This window comes from Betta splendens, chromosome 3, assembly GCF_900634795.4.
Source record: "Betta splendens chromosome 3, fBetSpl5.4, whole genome shotgun sequence".
In the NCBI taxonomy this organism is placed as follows: domain Eukaryota; kingdom Metazoa; phylum Chordata; class Actinopteri; order Anabantiformes; family Osphronemidae; genus Betta; species Betta splendens.
Genome location: NC_040883.2, coordinates 15,641,805 through 15,664,389, shown reverse-complemented (window position 1 = coordinate 15,664,389; position 22,585 = coordinate 15,641,805). Strand labels below are relative to the sequence as shown.

The 22,585-nt window shown below is 44.3% G+C and overlaps 1 long non-coding RNA gene across 6 annotated transcripts in view; it reads left to right on the top strand.

The window, feature by feature from the left end:
* LOC114852596 (uncharacterized) overlaps positions 1-22,585 on the top strand; it is a 136,050-nt gene that overhangs the window by 52,377 nt on the left and 61,088 nt on the right. Inside the window, exons 5-6 of one of the 6 annotated variants that reach the window (XR_008694096.1) lie at positions 7,269-7,434; positions 7,498-9,506. The exons of 4 other annotated variants lie outside the window; for them this stretch is intronic. This is a non-coding gene — a long non-coding RNA (uncharacterized LOC114852596). Of the gene's footprint in view, positions 1-7,268; positions 7,435-7,497; positions 9,507-19,042; positions 19,470-22,585 lie in introns of those variants that run through there. One more of the 6 variants, XR_008694097.1, reaches the window with a different exon arrangement.

Genomic DNA, 22,585 nt, shown 5'->3' with positions numbered 1-22,585 from the left:
GCTCCTCTGAACATTAAATAATAATGCATCTGCAAGCTGAAGGTGTGTTCACTTAGCAGAAAGCATATTTTTATAATTTATAGTCCAGCTGTTTCAGTGCTTTCGAGTCCATTTTCCTCCCTGCCTGCTCTTAATGAAATCTTGTTACTGGAGAATTGACTGGAGTGAATTGAGATTTTAATCCCATTGACGTTCCACCATGGAAACGCACACTGGTGGGAACTTTTAATGGTGGTCCCTGTAATCAGACGACACTTGTATTCAGGTCCCCACAATAATGAATCTCATCAAATGTTAAAGCCCGGGCCGCGCGTGAGGGGCTCAAATTTCAAGGTTTTTGACCATCCCCATTTGAGAAATTCCTCAGGGAGTGTGTGATTACTCAAGTTTAGCAGTTTATTGCCTCATCTTTCAATAGCCACTGAAGCACAAAATTCTCATCTAGGTTGCTCTTTTTTTCCCCCTCCACTTGAAGAACAGGCCAATATAGACTGCAGAACAGCTGCTCAGATCCCGAGGAACTGCTGTTGGCACTGCAGTGTTATTAGCTGCCGCCATCATTGTCCAGCCACTGTGTCATTTAAAGAATGAAAACTAAATTCCATGACAAAACTCACTAGTGTGATTTTAATTGCATTGTGTACAGCCGAGCTTGTGTCTTCGACCACTGCACAACAATTGTGCAAGGCCACAACAATAAAGGGATCATATAGAAGCATATAGTTTGTGCAAGTGGGTGTATATAGAATAGAGAATACAATGCGCAATGAAAGATGTGCATAGCAGCTGCCAATAATCCCACTGGTGAAACAGTTGTGCTATTAATTTACATTATTTTCTGTCATTAGAGAGTTTCAGCCAACCAGTAGTTTGAGATAATATTTACAGTTCTTTTTAAGCATTATATATTAGGCTCGATTAAATGTCGTATTCGTAGGATCGTCCCTTTAACAGTGTCCACCTTAGAGACCAAATTAACACTAACAGCTAAACAGCTTTGCATTTATTCATTTCCTGCTGAAGATCAGCCCTGGAAAGGTCTCGAGCAGCTCGCATGGATGTGAGTGATGCGATGCCGTATTATTATATTTGAATGACTAAGTGTGACCTTTGAGATTAGAGGAGGAGTTGCTTCTCAGGGAGCTGAAGGGAGTCCCTACTGCTATGAAGCTGGTGTTCTTTTGATCCCTCTGTAATGAGACTAACACCAGGCGTTGTGGTCACTGAACACATTGACGCACCACTGGAGAGCCGACAACCCGGCCGCCTGGTACTGGAGGCTAATGTTTATGTGCGCGTGTCCTCAGGTACATGAGTGCCTGGAGACGTGCGCTACATCCGGTGGGAGTTTCTGTTTGGCCGTAATAGGCAGCGTCCTGCAGTTATTTGTGGTTAACGCACTGTGTGAATGATGCACGCATACGCCCACAGTTTGTCATGCCAATTAAAACGCCTCGCGGAGGCCCGGCGTGATCGCGGCGCGCCGAGACGCCGCCTGTTTCGCCGGCCCGCGTGTGTCTGTATTTAAAAAGTTTTGGCTTGTTGGTGCCGAACCGAGCGAAGTTTTCGCTTGATGCGATGCCTCACATGGAGGTCTAAGGGCAGTCTCTCTGACCTGAACACAGCTCCGGTGAAACCCAGTTCTCTGAGACATCTTCAGAGATCCACTGAAGATCAATCATGACTGGGCCTGTCCCCACGAGACCCTTAGTAACAGCCACTGATTGCTTTCTGCTGTGCAGGCCGTTAAGTGGAGTCTGGCGATGGGCTCCTGGACAACACTTAACAATCAATCAGAGGGCACAACCACTTCTCATTACATGCTGGTTCTTCCCCTGCATTACACACAAACAATAATTCAGGTGGACGCAAGTGGACACTTAAGAATCATGGCGAGAGTATGCCCCATGATTTATCCTGAGAGGGAGACGCTGGATTGTAGACAGAAACTTAAGCTGCAGGATTTACATAAACCCAGTGATTGAGGACCCCGCTGAGTTTTCAGCCTTTGTCATTTGGGCAGCACTGTAAGGATATGACATCGTGCCTTCGACCTGCATCCTTCTCCTTTGTCTCCGGCTACCCGAGATTACCATTTGTTTGACTTTGAGACGAGAACAATATTCCTCCCGTTCTTATTGTCTGGAAGCCTGCTCACAGCGCCAAGGTTATGAAACAGATTTGTCAAACTTTTTCTTTTTTTTCAGCGCTACATTTTACAAATTTCTAAATACATCACCGCCCTTTTGAAGCGTCCTCTCTGAAAAGTATTTGGCAATTCGTCAGACTAGTTTACCGAGGGCCAAATACCCAGAAGTTTGGAAATGCACACGCCGTAGGAATGAGTTGTGCTTTGTTGTGTCTTACCAGCGTAACTAGATGTTCTGCCATAAAAGCCTGAACTTAAAGTTTGCCTATTGATTAAGGATTCCATTGACTTAATGAACCTTCAACCCTCCATCAGATGACTAGCCAATATATGCTCTAATCTCTAAAACGGATGTCTGGCCGTGGCTCCTTTTAAATGAATTGATCCACCCGGCTCTTCCCAAATGGGGAAATGGGCAAGTATTGATATGATTCTTGACTCAGTGATGGATGCGTGTGATGGTAAAACACGAGCTACACGGGTCAGTGTGCTTGAGGGTAAGCGGAAATTCAGAGAACAGCTTCAACGGAGCCCTTCAAAGACAAAGCAATAACATTTGTGTCACTACTAATACTTAGCCACATGTCGGTCGCCTGGTGTAGCCTCAACATACAAAGCAAAACCCTCCTTCTTGTTTCTATGAATTTCAAGATTTTGGAATATCTTCATGCCAGAAACAATTATATCATTTCAGATTTAGAATTATTCAACATGCCTTCTTCTTCATTGATTTTCCTATTGGCTTTCATTCCACTCTGAGCTGGGTATCGTGCCTGTTTGTAGATACTTTAGAGGAGCCATTTTAAGGGAAAGTCACTTGAAGGCTGAAATCCATCTCTGCGGTGGAGTAAAACAATCACATTCAGCTTCACAGGAGCATCACAATGGGTCTGCGTGATGTTCAGACTGCACGGCAAATATTTATCTAAGTCAGATTACACCCAAGGGAGACGGAGATGTCTGCTTCACTTCAGCTCTCTGCTGTGTCACCGCTGAGAGAAATGCTTGGGACCATTGTTTGGGCCGGGGTTAGAACTTCTGACTGTTCACATCCCATTCATATATGTGCTGAGCCTCAGATGGCATCAAGCCGTTCTGCCCATCTTCCCTCTGAAACCCTTGCATGCGAGAACGTTTGATGCCCATCACTTCATTTTAATAGTCTAAGGGGATCTCAAGGTGTTGACGTTCCTGTATCGTACACGCTTGTCAAAAGTGCTCAGCTTTTCTCCCACATACAATAATGAGTGAACCGCAAGGGTCAAAAGCTGTAGCGATTTGTGATCTTATTTTATAAACTCATTCCTTGGCGCTAACGACTCTGATGAAATCAGAAGTAATAAATCAGAAACACATTTACAAAGATCTGGAGATTACATTGTAAATGTCAGTCTAGAAGGAAATTATAATTAGGCAGAGGAAATTGTTACAGTGAAGCACTTGAAATTTAAAATGAACCAAAATGAACAATTGCATTATGTAAACATTTAATTATAAACCAATTTCTAGACTATTTCTTGTCGGGCCCCTTTGCTGACCCTTGTTCATCACATCGTCACAGCCAGTGAGAGGTTCAGGTAGACACTAGGCAATTATTTAGATCACAGCGATGATATTAATCTCATTTACCTCACTCTACCTTTGACTTGAGATACTCTTGACTGTTCACTGAAATATTTTTCTTTCATATTTTTCTATGTTCTACATTTTGATGGTAATATAAAAGTAATATTGTATCAGTAATGCAAGAATAATAATTTCTTTCTAAATAAATGCTTATTAAACATGTTTTGCTATAATAAATCATAGATAATTCAGGTAGTGATGCATGTTTTCTTCTGTATTACCCTTCAGAATGAATGGCTAGACAAACTCTGGTAGGATGAGCGTTGTTTGTGACGTTCTACACTTATGGATAAATGAAATGTAGTGTGTGTAATTGTTGAGAGTTGACTTTGAATTCGTCTGCATTTAGGATGACAGTCAGGTATGAGAGCGAGCGAGAGAACCGGGTGCTTGCTGCTGGCATGTTTTTTTATCACCTCTCTGTGATGAACCAAAGGCAGGTTAATGACAGGAGCTGAGCTGTGAGATCACATATGCTGATATGTAAAATTGGTGTAGAGAATGTCATTTCTTAGTGTCACAGTGTCTTACGCACACACGCACACACACACACACACACTGGTCACATTTAGCGGTGTTGTATTTAGACGTGACAGGATACATGAGAAATAATTAAAAATTAGAAATGAACATTACTAAATTATTGTAATCTCAGTTTGCAGTAGAAAGTTGTGCTTCACGTTGAACCCTGGTCATCCAAAGGTGATGTTTTTAGGCCCATTGCTGTCTCCACTGCTGGGTCCACGCGACCTGCTCCCTGGTTTCCAGTTGGCCTCTACGCGCTTTCGCACGGACCAGAAAACCTCTGCAATTACATAATTGGGACTGCACCAGAGACTTGGCATGTGGTCTGTGGCTACACTGATTACACACAGCTTGCTGATGAGTGATTTGTTGGTCGTTCTTGGCAACTATGTCTCCAATATGTTTTAAAGGCAATAACATGTGGGAAGCATAAAGCACATGCTGGATACTACATACACAGTCATGTTAAGGATTTGTATATAGCTTCATTACAGGTGCAGGTGCAGTCATCCAGTGTATGTGCTGCAGACTTGTCCTCAGCACCGTGGGCAGCTGAAGGCAGGAATGGTGACAGTGCTGAGAGCATCAGACCGCTTTGAGGGAGCTTTTAGTGAAGTGTGAATGTGAGCCTGTAGTACCTGCTCCACAAATCAAAGTGGGCATGACTTTTTGACCCAGTTATTATTGACTGTATAGTACATTTCCATTTACTGGATGTTGACCTCACTGGCCACTCAGCCAATCAGCCATGTGTACAGTACAATGAACAGCCCGTTTATATACTTAATGATGTAAGACATGACGCTCGCTTTCAGCATGAACCGGGTTAAACAGTAACAAGTGTTCTTCCAAATCCAGCTGTGATGAGAGGTTGGAAAGCAAAATAGTGTGCTGTCAGCCTGATTGTACGAAGCCCAATGAAGTATCTCAGTCCAAAAAAAAGCAGCAAGTAGTTGGAATGTGGACAGACAGACAAAGGATAACACAGCCAGCCAAAGCTGACGCTCATAGTTCAAGCCATAGCCATATGGAGGGACATCACTCATGCAGGGTCACACAAATAATACAGATCTCATCTATCCACACGTCCGGCTCGTGATGGACCACCTTAGTTCACACCGTTCCCTGTCTGAAAGGGAAAAGGCCGTCCAGTAGCCTTCATATGTGACTTGAACTTAAAGAAATATAGTGTTCTGCATATTTCTTCTTTATACAGTACATCACGGTATTTACCCACCAACGAAAGGTAAGAATGTATACCAGAGATTCACAAAAGGGGCCATCGTGCGAATCCAGTCCACCGCCTGTGAACACAGACGCATAGTTGGGCACTCACCCACTTAAGCGACTTCTGGGAAATGGTTAGGCTAATGTATGTGACATTTGTGGTTCAAGCCCAGATGCTCTAAACATATCTGCATCCATCTCGTACGCCGGAGCCCCAGGAGAACCGGTGAGTGAGACGCTGCCAATAAATGCTGTCATTGCTGTGCATCTGGACTTGGAGGTCTGGCATTTAGCGTAGTAGGATGCAGCCCCGCTTCCCGGTAAAGCACCTGCTTGATGGGCCGTGGGGAGTTTGCCTTGTTTGTCTTTACCTGGTGAGTCGGCATCAACTGCACTGTGTGGAACATACAGTTGCTGACTCTCGAGACCAGGCCAAAACAATCTTAAGGTCATTTAAACAGAAGACCACACGTACCCTGGCAGAAACCTTGGCCCCCAGAAAGTAACTGAACGATAGCCTGCTAGGGAGCAGCTTACAAATGCAGCAGGCTGAACAGAAGAACATTTCATCTCAGGGCTTCGCTGCAACTGAAAAACCTTTCAAGTCTATAGTTTGTCTGAGCCAGCTCTAGTAAGCGTGTTAATGTGAGTGAGCAGAAAGGAACATTCGCTCTGCAAGCATTCATTGGATGCAAATCACGAAGGGGTCTGGTGCCCTGGGAACCAGGAAGAAGCTAGAATAGATTCCCCTCTTCCTGTTCTTCAGTGGAAATGTTGAAATCGAGCAGCAGTTCCTGAATTTCTATGAGGCTCGCATTCATTCCTTCAGGAACTCCCTCACGGCACAGCATTGAACCCGCTGAATCTGGACTCGCTCGCCTTGACATCACACTTCACCTATTATGTTAGCACTGTCACCGCTGCTGACAGACAGTTACTCGCATTAATGCATTCGTCCTCATTTGATTCATTAGTCTGCAGCAGCAGTGGTGTGTACAGAACAAACTGCAGAGGAGTTTCAGACAACTGAGCTCACGCTTGTTTGTAATGCGTGGAAATGAAAACATGTAGTCAAGTTCACAGGCTGTGTCCTGCAACGTGGTGCATCATATGCTTTAACAGTTTTATTTATGAATAAGTATTTTATTTACATTTACATGCAGAAGATAACGTCATAACATGTAATGATCAAACTCAGAATAGAATTAAATGATTAGAGTAAATGGTTCAAAAAGTGCTGCGTTACACACACACACTGTAAGACTGTCCCAGGCTGATCCTGTGTGTGTGTGTGTGTGTGTGTGTGTGTGTGTGTGTGTGTGTGTGTGTGTGTGTGTGTGTGTGTGTGTGTGTGTGTGTGTGTGTGTGTGTGTGTGTGTGTGTGTGTGTGTGTGTGTGTGTGTGTGTGTGTGGCTTCCAGTGAGGCTATGGGATGGTACAAGCCCTGTTCACAGTGATGTCACGCAGCCTCTCCGCAGACAGGCTGAGTAAGAGGAACAACAGAATTTCAACTGGAGAGATCAATTATAGATAGAAGAAAATGAATGGGAAAAGTAATTTAATAAATTATTGACTTGATGTCTTATATCATGTACAAAAGCAAATGAAAAATTAGATTGTGCATTTGGATGAAGTTGGATTTAAAGAGCTTCAAAATTATATTTAATTAGACAAAGAAAAAAAAGTGTCATGGGCATATGAAGTTTCATGGGGAAGAGTAAATTAATGATCGCATTTGCAGCAAGAGCAAACGACGTGGCAGCAGAGAGTGTGACGGTCGGCAGGCGAGGAACTGGCATTGGACGAGTCACCAGCACAGCGGCCTTCTGTCTCCCTCTCCCCATCAGATGGACAGGCTGGAGGCAGGATTTGTTGTCTGTGCGGACGCTTCGCTGCTGACACATTAGGTTTGTTACGCCATGGTTTTATATGTTTATAAAAACGCCACCAACGGTTATTTGTTTGTGAAGTTGCAGAGTCGAGTATGGAGCTACTGGAGACTCTTTGTGGGCATCGGTCGATCTCTCACGTTACAGCAGCTATGCAAACGTTCTGTCACATGCTATAGATCTGATGTCATCGTAGCTCATGTGCACAACTAGTCTTGGGCCTCTACAACCACAAACAGACCGCTTTTGATGCACGTCACCCAACATCTCTCGTCTTTTATTCCACAACCCTCTGAAACCTGCTGGACGCCAAGTGATACTGTGGTGGCGGAGGGCGCTGAGCAAATCATTTATCCACTGGGTTGAGATGTAGTGACTGCCGAGGCAACGGCATATGAATCATATTGTTTTATTACTCATCAAATCATCCGGTGACCCCTGTGTCCTGCGCGGAGGCATCTGCATCGGTTATTGGTTTTCTACTCATTGATTCAGTTATTTCTGTTAATTCGTCATCCCTCTGCAGGTGTCTGTCGACACGCAGGCACGAGGGGGCTCACGGAGCATCTCTAATATGTTGCAGGATATTTGGCTGGGGTGATTAATTAATGCAGTGATTGGGATCCACGCGTCCGTTGTAACCTGCTCATCCTGGGCGTGGACACTGGGCCAGATTAAGGCTGTGAATCCACCTAATTCATGGGCTTGTGTCCAGAGAGTTGGTGAAAATCAGGAGAAGCAAGCGAGAGAACTCAATAAAATAGGAAAACGTGGGCTATAAAGACCATGTCCACAGTGTACGGTTTGCTTTGACCTTAAGGTTACCTGTTGTTCTCTACTGTCATGTTTTCTGTGACCTTTTCCTTTTTATTTCTAATTTATTTTTATCATTTAATATGTCACAGCCCTTTGTTTGCTGGTACTTTTTAGCTCGCCGTTCTGTGCGATGCATTGTGCACATGGATTTAGTGAAAACTTAATTTCCCATTGTTGTTTTATTGTTTCAAAGGACACATTTAATGCTGAATTAAACATTTCTTGCCAGACTTAAAAAGCCGATTTGCCGGCTCGCACGCAGAAGCCCCAGGAACGTAAATACAGATCGTAATTAGATGGAGAAACTTTAAAGTTGGATCCCACTCCCTCTCCTCTGCGTGAACCGTGATGCGATGAAGCCATGGGACAAATGAGGAGGGAGAGGGGAGGAGCAGAGGCGGAAGAATAGAGGGGGGAGAGACGGAGGAGGGGGGTGAGGACTAATTTATGTGAGTTCCCAGTGCCATCGCTGGGACACCGCTTCCCTGTAGACTGTGTTGCTGGTGTCTGGAGAGGGGGAATGCAAATGGAGCAGGTTCCTAGGTGAGGTTGGGCACAGTCACAGGCCCATGTTGGGACCCGGGCATGCAGTTGCTAAACAAGTGTTCTTTGTCATGCTGGGCCCCTGGGGCTGAACCAAACAAATCCTATCATCTGCAGTGTTGTGTTACTTAAGCAAAAATACTCAACTTTGCAGTCACTATTTATAAGATGAAAGGGCCTCTTCGGGGAATGTCAGAATTAGTTTTTTTCCTCCAATTAATTTGTGTTTTGAGTATCTTTTCATGGTCCCTGCTTCGCCTCCCTGGTGGTTCGGTTGGGTTTGGTGCACTGTGTGTTTGCACGGTAGTCAATGTGTCAAAACTCAATGAATAAGCGCCTGTTTGCCGTCTGTTTTTTTCCCCTTCTTGTTGTGCTGAGATTGTTCACAAGCGGAGATCATTCATTCTCAAATAACAAAAAAGCAAACGGGGGGAAAATGAGAAACCTTCATTTACTGGTGGATTTGTTTTAACAAAGACACAAAAACATCCTTGCCTGTGAACACGCGTTCTCCTTCGCTCCCTCTGCCTTTGCTAATCTAATAAATGCTTACACACTGACAAAAACTAGACCAGAGTCTTTGATGAATTAAGAAACACTCTGTTCACTAATTGACAAAATCATTGAAAGTTAAAGATAAAATCCTCACTGTAATTAAAAGTGAAGCACCATTTATCTATAGATTTGTACCAGACTACTTTATTGGATTGCTTCGCCGTGCCTGAAATATGCTTTAGCAAATTGACCTGAATTCTTTTGGGGGAACATACAAACCAGCTAAATTTACTTTAAATGTTCTTCTGTTAAATCCATGATGTGAGGTTTTACGACGTGCTGGCTTTAATCATGGGAGTTCAGTGCTTAAATTTCTGGTCCTCACTCAGGAGAGAGGGAGGGAGGGGGGGCTGCACGTCGTCAGGCATTTCTGCAGCCCTGGAACAGAATGAGGTGCTAATAAAAAATGTGTGACTCTACTAATGAATCCGATTCTGCAATTCTGCAACTCAAGCACTTAATTATCATAAGACATTCGCTAATGTGCTCATTCAAATGGGCAACACTTTGCTTGGAATAAACTGTACGGCTTAATGACTTGAGAAAAGAGCCTGATGACATCCTGCTCTCTTATCAACACTTCCCAATAGCTGGCACAAGAGATGGTGGGCGGATATGGTCAAAGCGGTCTATAAATGAGCCCGCTGAATCTCCACTGGCATCTAATGTGGTCACGGAGTCGCCGAGATGCACCACTCATGAGTCAGCCCCCCGCGTTTTTGTGCATCGATCTAGATTTAGGTACAAATTAAGGAAGCGAGTCACACTTGAGACGCGCGCGTAAGGAAGTGATGCCATCGCTCTTTGTTGCACCATCTGCGTGTGAAAAGAGATAAAAAGAATGGAAGCATTACAGGATGCTTTCAAGCGCCTTTTGCTCCGAGTCTTAAATAGGTCTACTTCCACAACATCAAAGTAAGTCATTATGTCACTATATGATCCGTCCATTAGCTGCACATTCCACCTTTGTGCCATTAATTGCTTCTTGTGTGTGTGTGTGTGTGTGTGTGTGTGTGTGTGTGTGTGTGTGTGTGCGTGCGTGTGTGTGTGTGTGTGCACATGTGCGAGCGGTGCATGTGCAAGTGCAAGCGCCCACACACACACACACACACACACACACACACACACACACACACACACACACACACACACACACACACACACACAACCTGTTCAGACAAGTGCAGGTGTAAAATTAAATCCCTCTGTGCGGTTGCATGCAGATGATGTGCTTCAATAACCTAGCTGCTCTTTGCACCATTCTAATTGAATAACCTACAGAAAAGTCATCACATTCCCACTTTGCTGTTCCCTCTCTGTGTAACATGTAAAAAGTCCTCTTGTAACTACCTGGGAGAGCAACCCATCAACAGCTGTTAGAGCTGACTTGAAGGTTAAATATTAGGAAGGAATCCAATTTCTCTTGTCTATTCAGCTCAGCGGTGTGTTAGATTGCAGCTGGACTGTGCTTACGGACTGTGGGATATGAAGTGGGCTAATCAATCCCCTCTGCTTCATTCTCAAATTCCTCTCATATCAGGTCCCTGCCCCCCGGGCAGGCCTTCTGCTTTCCGAAAGCCAATTCCACACGAAATAAGAACTGTGACCTGCAGCTAGAGGGTGAAGTTGAGTTTTCCCTTCATGATTAATCTCTTCTTGGGTGGTTTTCAGAAAAAAGGAGAGGGGGGAGGACGGAGCGAGAGGGTGGAAAAAAATAAGAAAACATGCAAGTTGCTGCCTTGTGACCTGCAAGTTTTTTTTCCTCTGAATGAGCCTGGTGCACTGGAGCCTGCTTATCTCCCGAGAGAAAGACAGAATTCATTTTTTGACAAGGTTTCATGTTGACATTGAGAAAATGAACTACCTGATTCTATGATTAAACCCGGGCTGTCATAATTGTCATCTGAACTGTGGTGACAATGGAAATTTGAGGTTTTTTTCCCCACCGCTTCTTAGTTCAGCAGATAGAAGCAGTGCAGCTCTGAGGAACGGGGACAGAAGCTTTTGTGTTGCCGTGAGTGAATATTAAACTTGGACTGTTTTTCTATTGATGCCGTAACATACACAAAATGGTTCTCAGCACTCTCAGCCTAAAACTGCCCTTTAAAATCTCACTTTTAAAGTAATGTCATAAAAACACGATAACAAACACTAGCGCATGTTCACACTTTGGCCGCGTGACCCCAAATAAAGCAGCGCGGCCTTACCAGCCAGCAGATGGGTCGGTGGAGTTGAAGGGTAAAACGATATAACCTTAAAGTGGCAGTATCACATTTTGCAGGTTATAATGGCATCTGTCACAGAGAGAGGACCTGTCAGACACTACTTTCCTTCAGTTAAGAATTGCTCCTAATGGCTGTTTCCCCTGTTTCCGACCCTTCTTTCGATGTGGGCTGACGCCTGAAAAACAGTGCTGTTAAATCACCGAGCCAGGATGAGGTGGACTAACAGGCCACTGCTGCTCTGCCATTGTCCTCTGTGTTGTTTTTGAAGGAGGCGATCCTCTTTGTTGAATAGAACTCCCGAAGGACCTCGCCGTTAAACGGTCAATGGTGGGAGAGAAGTGCTCACACAGGGAAAAGGCCTTGAGAAATTTTACATTTTTAATGCCTTAAGGATGATCCCACGTTCAATGTACACAGCATACTCGCACATCTAGTGAATTTTTTACGCGTGTAAAAACATGCCACTTGCAACAAAAGCCCATTTACCCACTACCACCCACCAAACAAATCGGCCGAGAACAACAAAGTTCAATTTGTGTCTGCATATGCCTTTGTTTGTGTGTTCTCCCCTTCCAGCAGGGCACTTATGAAAAGTGTTCTCTTGCATCAGAGATAAGGTACGCGGGCCCACGGGGAGGCCAGCGAAAGTGGGTTTTAGAATATGTGGGAGACCAAGTTCCAACAGCTCGAAGTGCTTCTGCGCCAGGCTAAACAGTGGGCGCGGGCCTCGACACACGCCCTAATGGAAGAGGGAGGCAGCAGCAGCGGCGCCGGCCGGGCCGGGCCGGGCCGAGGTAAACACCAGGCAGGCTCTACCTGCTGCCGCCGCCACGGCCTGTAAGTTATTCATTAAAAATATGCCGGCCCAAGACCTGCCCGCCTATTCCCACAGTTGCTGCTCTTTTGTGTTTCGTTTAAGGCGGCGCGCTTTCCAATCAGACAAATTAAGCTTCGGTTATTTCAGATTACGGTTTTTCAAAAGCTCCAATCAAGCGTTTATTTAATCAGCTTAATCTGCAATTTATCTACACTTTGCAAATGCTCTGTGGAACGGTGAAAAACAACATTCCCACCAAAAAAAGTTGATTTTAACGACTAGCGTTAATTAAGAGGGGTGCTGTATATCTGTGTGATTGGAAGGAATATGCCGCTTTGCATATATTGAGTTATATTTCATAAGTTTGGCTGCTTAACAACTTTACACTGATGGATTGAAGGAGAACATGCAATAAATACACTCAGAAATAAAATTCAAGACAAAATGCAAACTTGTCATCGTCAGTGCATTTATTATTCTGCGATGAAAACAATCACATCTCGGTGTTTGACTGCTTTGTAATAGTCACCGGGATGGCACTCATTAGCTCGATCCAGTTATGAATATGACAGTAATTATGACAAAGAGCCGTCACGCTCACCGTCAGAGAGATAAAAGCCAGGCGCACGATGGGGGCGGGGGTTACGTTAGGCCAGCGCTCAGTCGCCACGGCAGATTGGAGGACGTGTGAAGTGGCAGATGACATAGGCGGCTGCAGCTCACATCAGAACATGCACCAGGTTGTGAGGCCTCTAAAGTGTTCTGAACTCACATTTATCCTTAGTTAAAGAGCAAAATGAACTAGAATAGCACATTAGTGTGAAATATTACAATTTGTTTATTATGGTTGAACCATGCACCATACATCCCATCAATAATGAACAGAGGCAGACGTAGCCTACGTCACAGTGACTAGTAGCATGGGAGGACAAAGTTTGCCTTTCTATAGGCACATAGCATGAAAGCTTGACCCTTTTGCACAGGCTGCATAAAAGTTTAGCGCGGCCCCTAATGACGCGGATGATGATGTGGAAGACTGGCACTGTCAGATGCTTTTACCGCGAGCGTGAGGGTTTGGGGCGAGAAACGCCGCCGCGGTCCTCTTCACCTCATTGTCCTCTTGCGGGATGGAGGATGGAGTGCTCGTGCCCTCTCTTTGCACCGGCTACAACTGTCATCTCGGGCTCATTCAGGGCTCCGCAGCACTTAGGCCCCATTTGCTTTTAAGGATGTCTGACAGGACAGCAGCCACGTATGATCAAACTTTACTTTCACTGTGCACTTGTGACAGTTCATTGAGAGAGGCTCTAATGTGCTGTCAGCAGTGCTCTCCACTCAGCTGCCTTGATTTACCTTCCCCATCTGTCTCAGTCAAACAGTGCAAAGTTGGGGAATAAAGCAAGATGGGCGGGATGCTAATTCCGCATCCTCGTATTAAACAATGAGGCGGCTTCACGGGAGCTAACGCCGCGGTCCTTCTGTTCCAGTGAGTCACAGGTCTGTTTGAGCACAGGAATCTGTGTCTGCTTCCCATAATCCCAGGAAGCTTTGCCACAATTTAACGTAAGGTGTTACTCGTCTAAACCCACAAAGAATGTTCCCCCAGATTGTTGTTTGCTTTGGTTAATTCGCTTGCATAATAACAATAGCAGATGAGGGAGGGACATAAGAGAACGGCTACACTGGGGGAAAGCCATGTATAGATGTATTTTTCTATTATGGTACTTTATTATTACTGTATTAGTTTGGTTTATTGGTTTTAAACTACTGTACTGTATGTCATAAAGCAGTTGGATCTTGTACCTTCATGAAGTCTGGCTTGAAAGACTTAATTGTCCAAAAAAATGTGAAGCTGAACATTGTAAAGGACGAGCTGAAGTGTAACTCGTGCTTAATGTAAAGTGTTGGGCGTCGTCCTTGTGCCCGTGAGCAGCAGTGCACTGGTGATTAGGGTTAAATGAAGTAAACCGAGTCAAACTCTCTCTGTAGCCGGTGTCTGTGCGCGGCCAAGGACCGCTCACCTCCCCACCAACATTACCCTCACGCCAAACCTCCTGATCCGCATGCGGCGCTGAAACTACGGGTGACCTATTTAAGATGTTTCTCACACAATACTTGGCTGCCCCCGATAAAGCGAACCAAAAGGAAGGCAGCCCGAGATCAGTCGGTGTTTGGAGGCTTCGAGATCTCTCTGCCACATTAACTCACTGGAGTGCTCATCAAAAGATGCTAATGCGTCTGTGCGTTCCATTCTAAGGTCTTCAATTTGCTTTTTGTATGATTTAAGCTGCATTTTTTGGAAGTGGCTGCATTTACAAGCTGTAATACAAGTCTCTTGAAGGCCTAATAAATATGAAACTGAATGAGAGTCTTTTCTCTCTGTGCTTCTCTATCTGCTTTGATCATCCCATCCCATGACATATCCATCGTCAGCTTTTCAACTCCTCCAGGAGGGAGCCAAGCCTAATTGGTGCTACGAGGAATAAATCAAAGCAGGAAACAGAACTTGTTTCAAACAGAGCTCATAATGCACTAAAACCTCTCATGTTTCTCGCGACTGTCCAGCGAGTTTACATCTTACCTCGTGTACCGTTTTTTCCCTGCGCCGCTCCGCTCTGAGGTGTGGCTGTTGAAAGAGGAGCTGTAGCTCGACATTATACAGCCATCCTGTGAGGTACCTGTGCTGCTCTCTTGGTCCTTATTCTAATCTTATTTAACAGTCTCTGCCTGACACCCAATTCAATGCAGGCCCCCAGATTGGAGAGTTTCCAAACAATCCTGAGCTCACCCAAGCTTGGAATTGGTTTTCCGTGGAACATCTCCCTCCTCCCTTTGGGCACTTTACCAATTTGACCAAATTTGTTCCATCACTGGTTCTAAGTACCAGAAGTGTTTTCTGCCCACACTTGGACTCGTTTCTGCAATTTGCACATTCTTTGCAGAACATTAACAGCTTTGTCAGGAGCTGGGGCACCGGCTGCTGGTGTGGAGGCCCAGGTTCTAGGGCACATGCAAAGGGAACACTTCACTTCCCTTCCTACTCTATATGCTGGACACCTTACACACACAATATAATGCTGTATTTATTAAGGCCTGCTATTTACATGTAGCTTTATTAATGTATACTTCTTAACCCCTACAGTTTAGTACAGATAAGGACATTTTAAGGTTTCAAAACACAACTCATCATGTACAGGAAATTACACAGTTGATGACACTGGTCATGAATAAGGCTCTGCAGTTCGACCGAACCTCATTTCCTGATGTGCAGCAGTTAATTCCATATCCAGATAACGATGCATATCACAGTATAGTATATAAAATAATGATTGTGTTATTGCAATAATAGACTATATTCACCCCTACAGTATTTGAATATATTCTTGCTTTATTTATGGCGTGCTGCAGCCGACGCTTTCTGCAGCGTCCGCCTCTGTTTTGGGCTGTGACATTTTTCTAAATTGTTCCAAGGCGTGATCTTTATTCAGTTACAGACAGGTTGAAACTGTAAACGTGGATGCTCACAGATGTAATTACACCTTCATTACATCATTCTATCATTGTTCAGTATCTGCCTCGTGCTTCATACGTGTAGAACCCATTGGTGGTACTGTATCAGGTGTTATAAACAGCCATTGCTGTTGGTGCACATTAACTGAGAAGTTTGCTGACGCCTTGCAGTATTTTGACCAGACCCTGTCTTTACCTACCTATCGCTTAATATGATGGATTTCTATTACCATACTAATATTATTAGTGTCACTAATCTGCTGTACTTTGTGTTTATATGCAAATGTAACCCCTGAGTCACAGATGGAGGTTAAAACCTGGGTGTCACTTTTTGACAGTAAGGCCACCCTCATGCTGCTCTGGCTCACTGTGATTGAGTCAAACAAAACAGTTTGCTCCACGGGAAAAAAAATATTTGTCCTGCTCTACTTAAAAATCCCTTTAATATGTTCCTGCTTAATATATCCAGGTGTAAAACGTTGCATCCGGCTAAGACTTGGAGAAAGCCTCTGTAGCAGAGCGGCGTCCATCCAGTTGATGCTTACTGGGAATACAATAGACCACTAAAAGTTGATATACTGTAATGGGCTAAGATAATTAGAGTTTTAAAACCCTCGATAAATGCCCCATTGAGATCAGAGTATTAGATTCTGCCCACAGAAATGCACGCCCACTGCTTTTTTTAATTTAAGGCATGAGTGTTAGCAGAAATATCATTTAGCCATGTGATGGCATTGGAGGTGTACATACAGATAAAGAGCGGGACGCTCCATAAAGCGCTGCTTCAGAGTTGGGTGATAAGTGCTTGAATTATAAGTCGGCTAATGTGACTGAGTGACTGTAAACTTCGCAGCAGTTCGGAGGCACGAGCTGCTGCAGTGCACAGCTCCAGGCTCCAAAAGTAATTAAGAAAAACTTAAAATAATTTGGGCTAATTCTTTTCTTGCTATCTGCTAGAAAATGATGCATTACTGTATATGTTGATTAAGAGAGGAAAGAAGGCCTTTATCTGCAGAGTGAATACCTTATGCTGAGCCGGCTTCTTTAAAGAGGGAGCTCCGGGGGATATTTGCAGTGCGCTCCCCCAGCTCTCGTTCCCACTCGCGACGTTCCCTCTTACGTTCGCGATTCAAACGGAAACGCTGTGTCGCTCCATCACCTGCGCTGGTCCTCAGGCCTGGCTGCTGGTGGCCGGACCCAAACCCGGCGCGCGTCACGTTTGTTTGTGTGGTTCTGCGGGACATGTGTGATCCAGTAAAAGCACCCTGGGTGAGAGCCGGCCCCATTTAATGTCCTCTGATGGCCCCGGCCTGTTCTTTATCTCCCGCTGCATCACACGGGTCTGAGTGGCTGTAATGGGATAATAGTCTTCATCTGTATTTGTTTTTAGACCATTGACTTGAAACCTTGTTGATACATTTATGCCAGCAAATGCAGGTAAATGATATTTTCTGCCACCCTTTATTTCTCCCACTAACCGCTAAGATGGTTCAACAGAAAAACATAAAAATATTTAACTGAAATAAATTCTGAGCCTGTGTGTTGCCATAAATGCTCAGTTTATTAGTAGGTAGGTCTGGATAATTAATAGTCAAAAATAACAGTCCTCTAATGAGGCTTTCTTTACTGTGGCTCAGTTTTAGTTAATGGTGTGATAACTTCTAATCACCATCAAGGTTAACCATCATCCCAGTTTGGCTTCATCCCTTTTTCCTAATGCGCAGTGTCCAGAACCTTCTATATTATCATGAAGGTCCAAATGACGGACTGCTGAGGTTCTGGCTTGTTGTCCAACGTCTGCAGAGGCCCCTGAGGCCCCGTTTGGACCTTGAATCTCCTTCCTGTGCCTCTTTTCTCTGCAAATGTCTCTCACTTTGGTTTAATTAATCTAAAGCTTTGCCAAGAAAATCTAATGACATTTTTAATTTATCAGCCATTATGGCTTAGTGATTGTCGAGCGATGGGGTAAACCAGCAAATTTCCCCGTTTAAATTCAACCCAGTGAAGGTGCAGAGTGTGATGCTCCGCTTCTGGCTGCCTGCTCATTTTCATCATATAAAGGAGCAGACAGAGACTAAAATACAACAGCTGCATTCGTCTCATCCTGTGCGTTTGGTGTAATTATTTAGAAATAATGAATTGAGTAATGATGGCATAATTTAGAGCTTTCATTAATCTGGTGACTGGCTGTGTTAATCAGTTAAGCTCCACAGTTGGGATGGTGCATATCCAATGAGCAGCCGCTACCACCTGCGAGTGTGATGCAGGAGAGCAGAGGTTAGACAGCAGGAAGTGGACACCAGTGAGCGGCGCGTGCTTTTGACGCGTTTGTTTTAATGCAACTTAATTTGACTTAGCAAGTACAATGACCCTCTGTACAAGCCTGTGCCTAACAGTTCGGCTTATTCGGCTCCTCACTAACAAAAAGATGAGCCTGCTGCCGCACCCCCTGCGTTCGCGCTTCCCATAAAGACTGGAGGTGGTAACGGCAACAGTCTGGCTCTGTCCAATTATAACAAAATCTGTCTACAACACTTTTTCTTAAAGGTCACATTTTCTTTTCTTCCATTTATATTAATTTATCAGGATGAAAGTTAAAACGCACGGGCTTGGGAAGCGCTTGAATTAATGCGTTGCTCTCGCGCGAGGAGCCGGCCCAGAAATGACACCGTGCTCTTGTCGCCGGCGCGGCGGCGCATCCGGCAGGAGGGGTTTGTGTGAGGGCGGTGCATGTGCAGGTAACAGCTGTGCCCCCCAGCCCAGCGTCCCAGCAGCCTTTTAGTGGGGATGTCATGTTTGCTTCCTGGGGATATACTCGTCCAACTCAACACAGCAAATCCTACTTAAAATCTGAGCATATTCAGGCCAGTGGAAGATAACAGGATTGCACATGAGACCTGTGCTAATGTCTTCTGAAGGGCATAGGGATAAACAGGCACTTGTCTGTGCAGTGGAGGGAGTGGAGTTTTGGATGGAGGGAATGTGGGGGTCTGGGGATGGAGATAGCCATTCTCTTTGAGGCAAATGACCTCCCTCAGCTGCAACACGGCTAAATCCCCCCGCCCCCTCTCGCTCTACAACTTTGGGGTCTCATTCCCTCTCATATTGTTTTGTATGAAGGCCAGTGTCCTTATTTATGTTTTTTTTTTCTACTTTTCAGTGTGTGCGCTTTGAGACTCCAGCGGTGGTGAAGTTGCCATGACTTTCATTAAAGCCGAGGCCGAATGAAATATGGATGTGCAGGGAGTGAATTAGAGTGATGGAATGGGCCAAATATTGCCTTTGTGGTGTCTCGGCAATACTGTCTTGAGGGGATAGAGACTCAGGCCTGAGGAAAGTAAAATCCCTTTCCAAGTTCAGCGCATTCATCAGCAGGCCAGAGAAGTTTGCCTCCATGCAATGTTGATGACTGTTGTGCTGCTGAGTATTTTGGTATGTGAGGGAGAACTAGAATCACTGGGAATATCCGTAACCTTTACCTGTGATCAGGGTTTGACCTGAGGAAAATCATTCTAACTACAATGTTATCTCAACAGATCTATTACGCCTCTGTTCAAATACAAACGGTGAATAAATGTCATTTCCTTTTAATGATCTTATGAACGTAACACTTGATTATTATTACATCACTGGGCTTTTTTCATTTAATGAACATACTTCATCAAACGTAGAAGAATGAAAATGACAGAGGACAAACCTTCTCATCTCAATGTTTCCTGCATTTCAGCCAAACTGCTAAAACTAGTTTACTGTATTAAACCTTCAGTCCTCAGTTGTAGTAAATATTAGATTGTCTAAATGTTAGGCTGCGTATCTCAGCCTCCAGATCAAACCTGATCCGTCCAACCTGGAATCAGAACATGCTTCTGTAGCAAACACTGTACAACCGGAAGCGCCGAAATTGTCCTGCAGCTCACTGAATAATTGGCTATTGACAACAAGTTGTCCCGACACCAAGTTGGATCCACTTGGTCCCAGCTTGTTGCCATTCTGCACAAATGAAATGCTGCAGTCAGCAATATGAATGTGGTCTCGTGTGGAAAGGTGAGTGAGTTTCTTCTTGCCATGCGGCTGATTCTTCATCACTAACACACTAACATGTGGCGTATGTATCAATGTCCCTGTTTGAGCATTTTAAGATCCCATGTAAATTTATCCAGCGCAGGTGGATTTTGTCACATGAAAACAGAGATCTCGAATGCTCTGACGTTCATTGCAGAAGTAACTTCTGCCGTACTAAAAAGTGTATTCTCGTCACAGAGGTGATGTGGGAACAGAAAGCTTAATTGAACAAACTAATGAGTAGTTCTTATTTCCGTTGGGGATGCGCTAGTGAGATTGTTTGACAGTTTATCTGTGATAAATAAATGCTTTAGGAGCTAATTAGCGTCAAGGCCCTCGGGGGAGGGGGGTGCTGGGTGTCCGAGTGTGTGTGTGTGTGTGTGTTTCCGTATGTTGCCGTATCTTCTAGTTGACAGCAGTCCACTTCCTGCTCCGTCTCACCCCACCCGCTCGCTCACACATTTGCACGCACTTCAAACCCTTCCTATGTTTAGCAGCGCCCATGAAGTCGACTAATTTGTTTAATAGCCCGTGTGATAGAACGCATGTGTCATTTGTTTAACCTGAGACAAAGCAGAGGTGTAAAACATACACATCGCGGTTCATGTGGAGGTTATAATCTCATTTATAAATAAATCTATTTCCGTATTTGTACATAATAAAGGTTTCAGTGCCGGGCGAAGCTCACTGTCTGCTGGTTGTGCTGCAGTTGTAAATGTACAGTAGCAGTGAGATTCCACAGTGGAATCTGATTCAAGTCTTAAATGGGTTTTGATGGTTTAAAACTATTTCCGGCAAATTTGTAAGCCACCATACATCATCATTTAGAAGTGAACCTGCCTGACATACTTTTCACAGCAATCTAAGTTTGATTAAACTTCACTGGGTCAAACAACAATAGATTGTGCCGGGAATTTCACCTATCGCACCGTTTAGGGGCCCTTTTCGACGTCTGTGTTGGGCTGTTAGGAGATGTATGCTACAGCCTGTCTTGATAAGAGCATATCTGCCAGTGGGACCGCATTGAGGAGTCAGAGGTTGGCCGTATCTCGGTCTCTGGACGAGCGCTGCATGGAGGCGTCGGGGTCTGAGGGTCTCCACGGCGATGCACACTGTGCATGGAAAGTTCAAACCTGAATGTTGTCTCCTCTGACTCCCTGTGAGGTGACAGTTAAACAACACCATTTTGTTTGACATGTTTTCCAATTATTGGGGTATGTGTGATAGTGGATTCAGTTCACGACACAAATGGCTTTTGTAGGTGCCTTTCTGTGTGAGGTTGGTATGTTCTCCCTGCTTCTGCGTGGGTTTCCTCCCGTTTCCTCCCACAGTCCAAAGGCATGCGGTTAGCTTGATTGGAGAGTCTAAATTGCCCGTACTGTCTCTACATGTGGCCCCGTGATGGACGGGCAACCTGTCCAGGATGAACCCTGCCTCTCGCCCGACTGACAGCTGGGAGGGGCTACAGCATAACCACCAGCCTAAGCAGCAGAGGAGTGAGTGAGCTGGTGACTATCGTGCTACGTGCACCAGCCAGATCTTGTTGGAAATTCTGTTACTGCCAATGGATTGCACGATTTGAAAATTTAATTTTTGAACTGTACAAGCATCCAGGCCCAAAACAACGTGTTGATGTAATTGATTATGTAGATATGTCAGTTTGGATGAATTACATTCATCACCAATTATGGCAGCCCCCACTCTCAGGCCTGCCGAGAATGCGTCCGTACCGCAAAGTGTCAGATTATTTCATCAGAGACTTAATAAAATGGGGCTGTACACACTTTGTAAAGCTGACAAAGACAAATGTTACCACAGCAGCACAAGTGCTATGCAAGAATAAAAAAAAAACACATCCCGGTTCCCAATAACCTCAAAATGACTGATTAAAAGTACTTTTCCTGATCTCTACTGCTTTTTGTTGGTTGGTATCAGTATTACTGAGATAAGTCATTTCATTCTCATCTGTGGTGAAGGGATGAGTATCATGATGGCAACACTGCTTTGTAGCACATTTCCTTAATCTCCTGCTGGAACATAGAAACACATTTTGCATTGCAATTAACATTGACTGGAATGGCAGCACCTACAGTACCAGGATAAACTCATGCACGCATGTTTGGATAAATAGTATCATAAGGTGAAAGTTTACTGTAAATAAAATGCCTTTGTTCTATGCTAAACTATTTTTTTCAGACAAAGGTTTCATTTAATATTTATTGGTGACCAACCTAAAGATTTAAAGAATAACCAAGACATTAACTGAACAATTTGATGAATTGATCAAAAGTTAGTTACCTTCCTTACAAGGAACTGTAGATTCTTAGTTCCTGCTGTTTCAGACATTTATACATTTAACTCAAGTGCAGCATGTACATGTTAGCAGCTCTTTAATTAAAACTAGCTTAAAAAAAGGTGTAATTAACATTAATTGGATGAAAAAAGCAAAGGCAGCAGCGTTGTGTTCCTTTATTTTGGTGCAGTCCTAACACATGAAAGCATCCCACTGAAGAATCCTTAAGAATTGTTGTCAAAAGTCTCTGAATAGCAAAGTGTATTGACGGGGAAGGTTTAAAGAGGACTTCAGCAAAGATAAACAAAATGAAAGCTTTGCGGTTATGAAACATTCTTTTTATTGTCA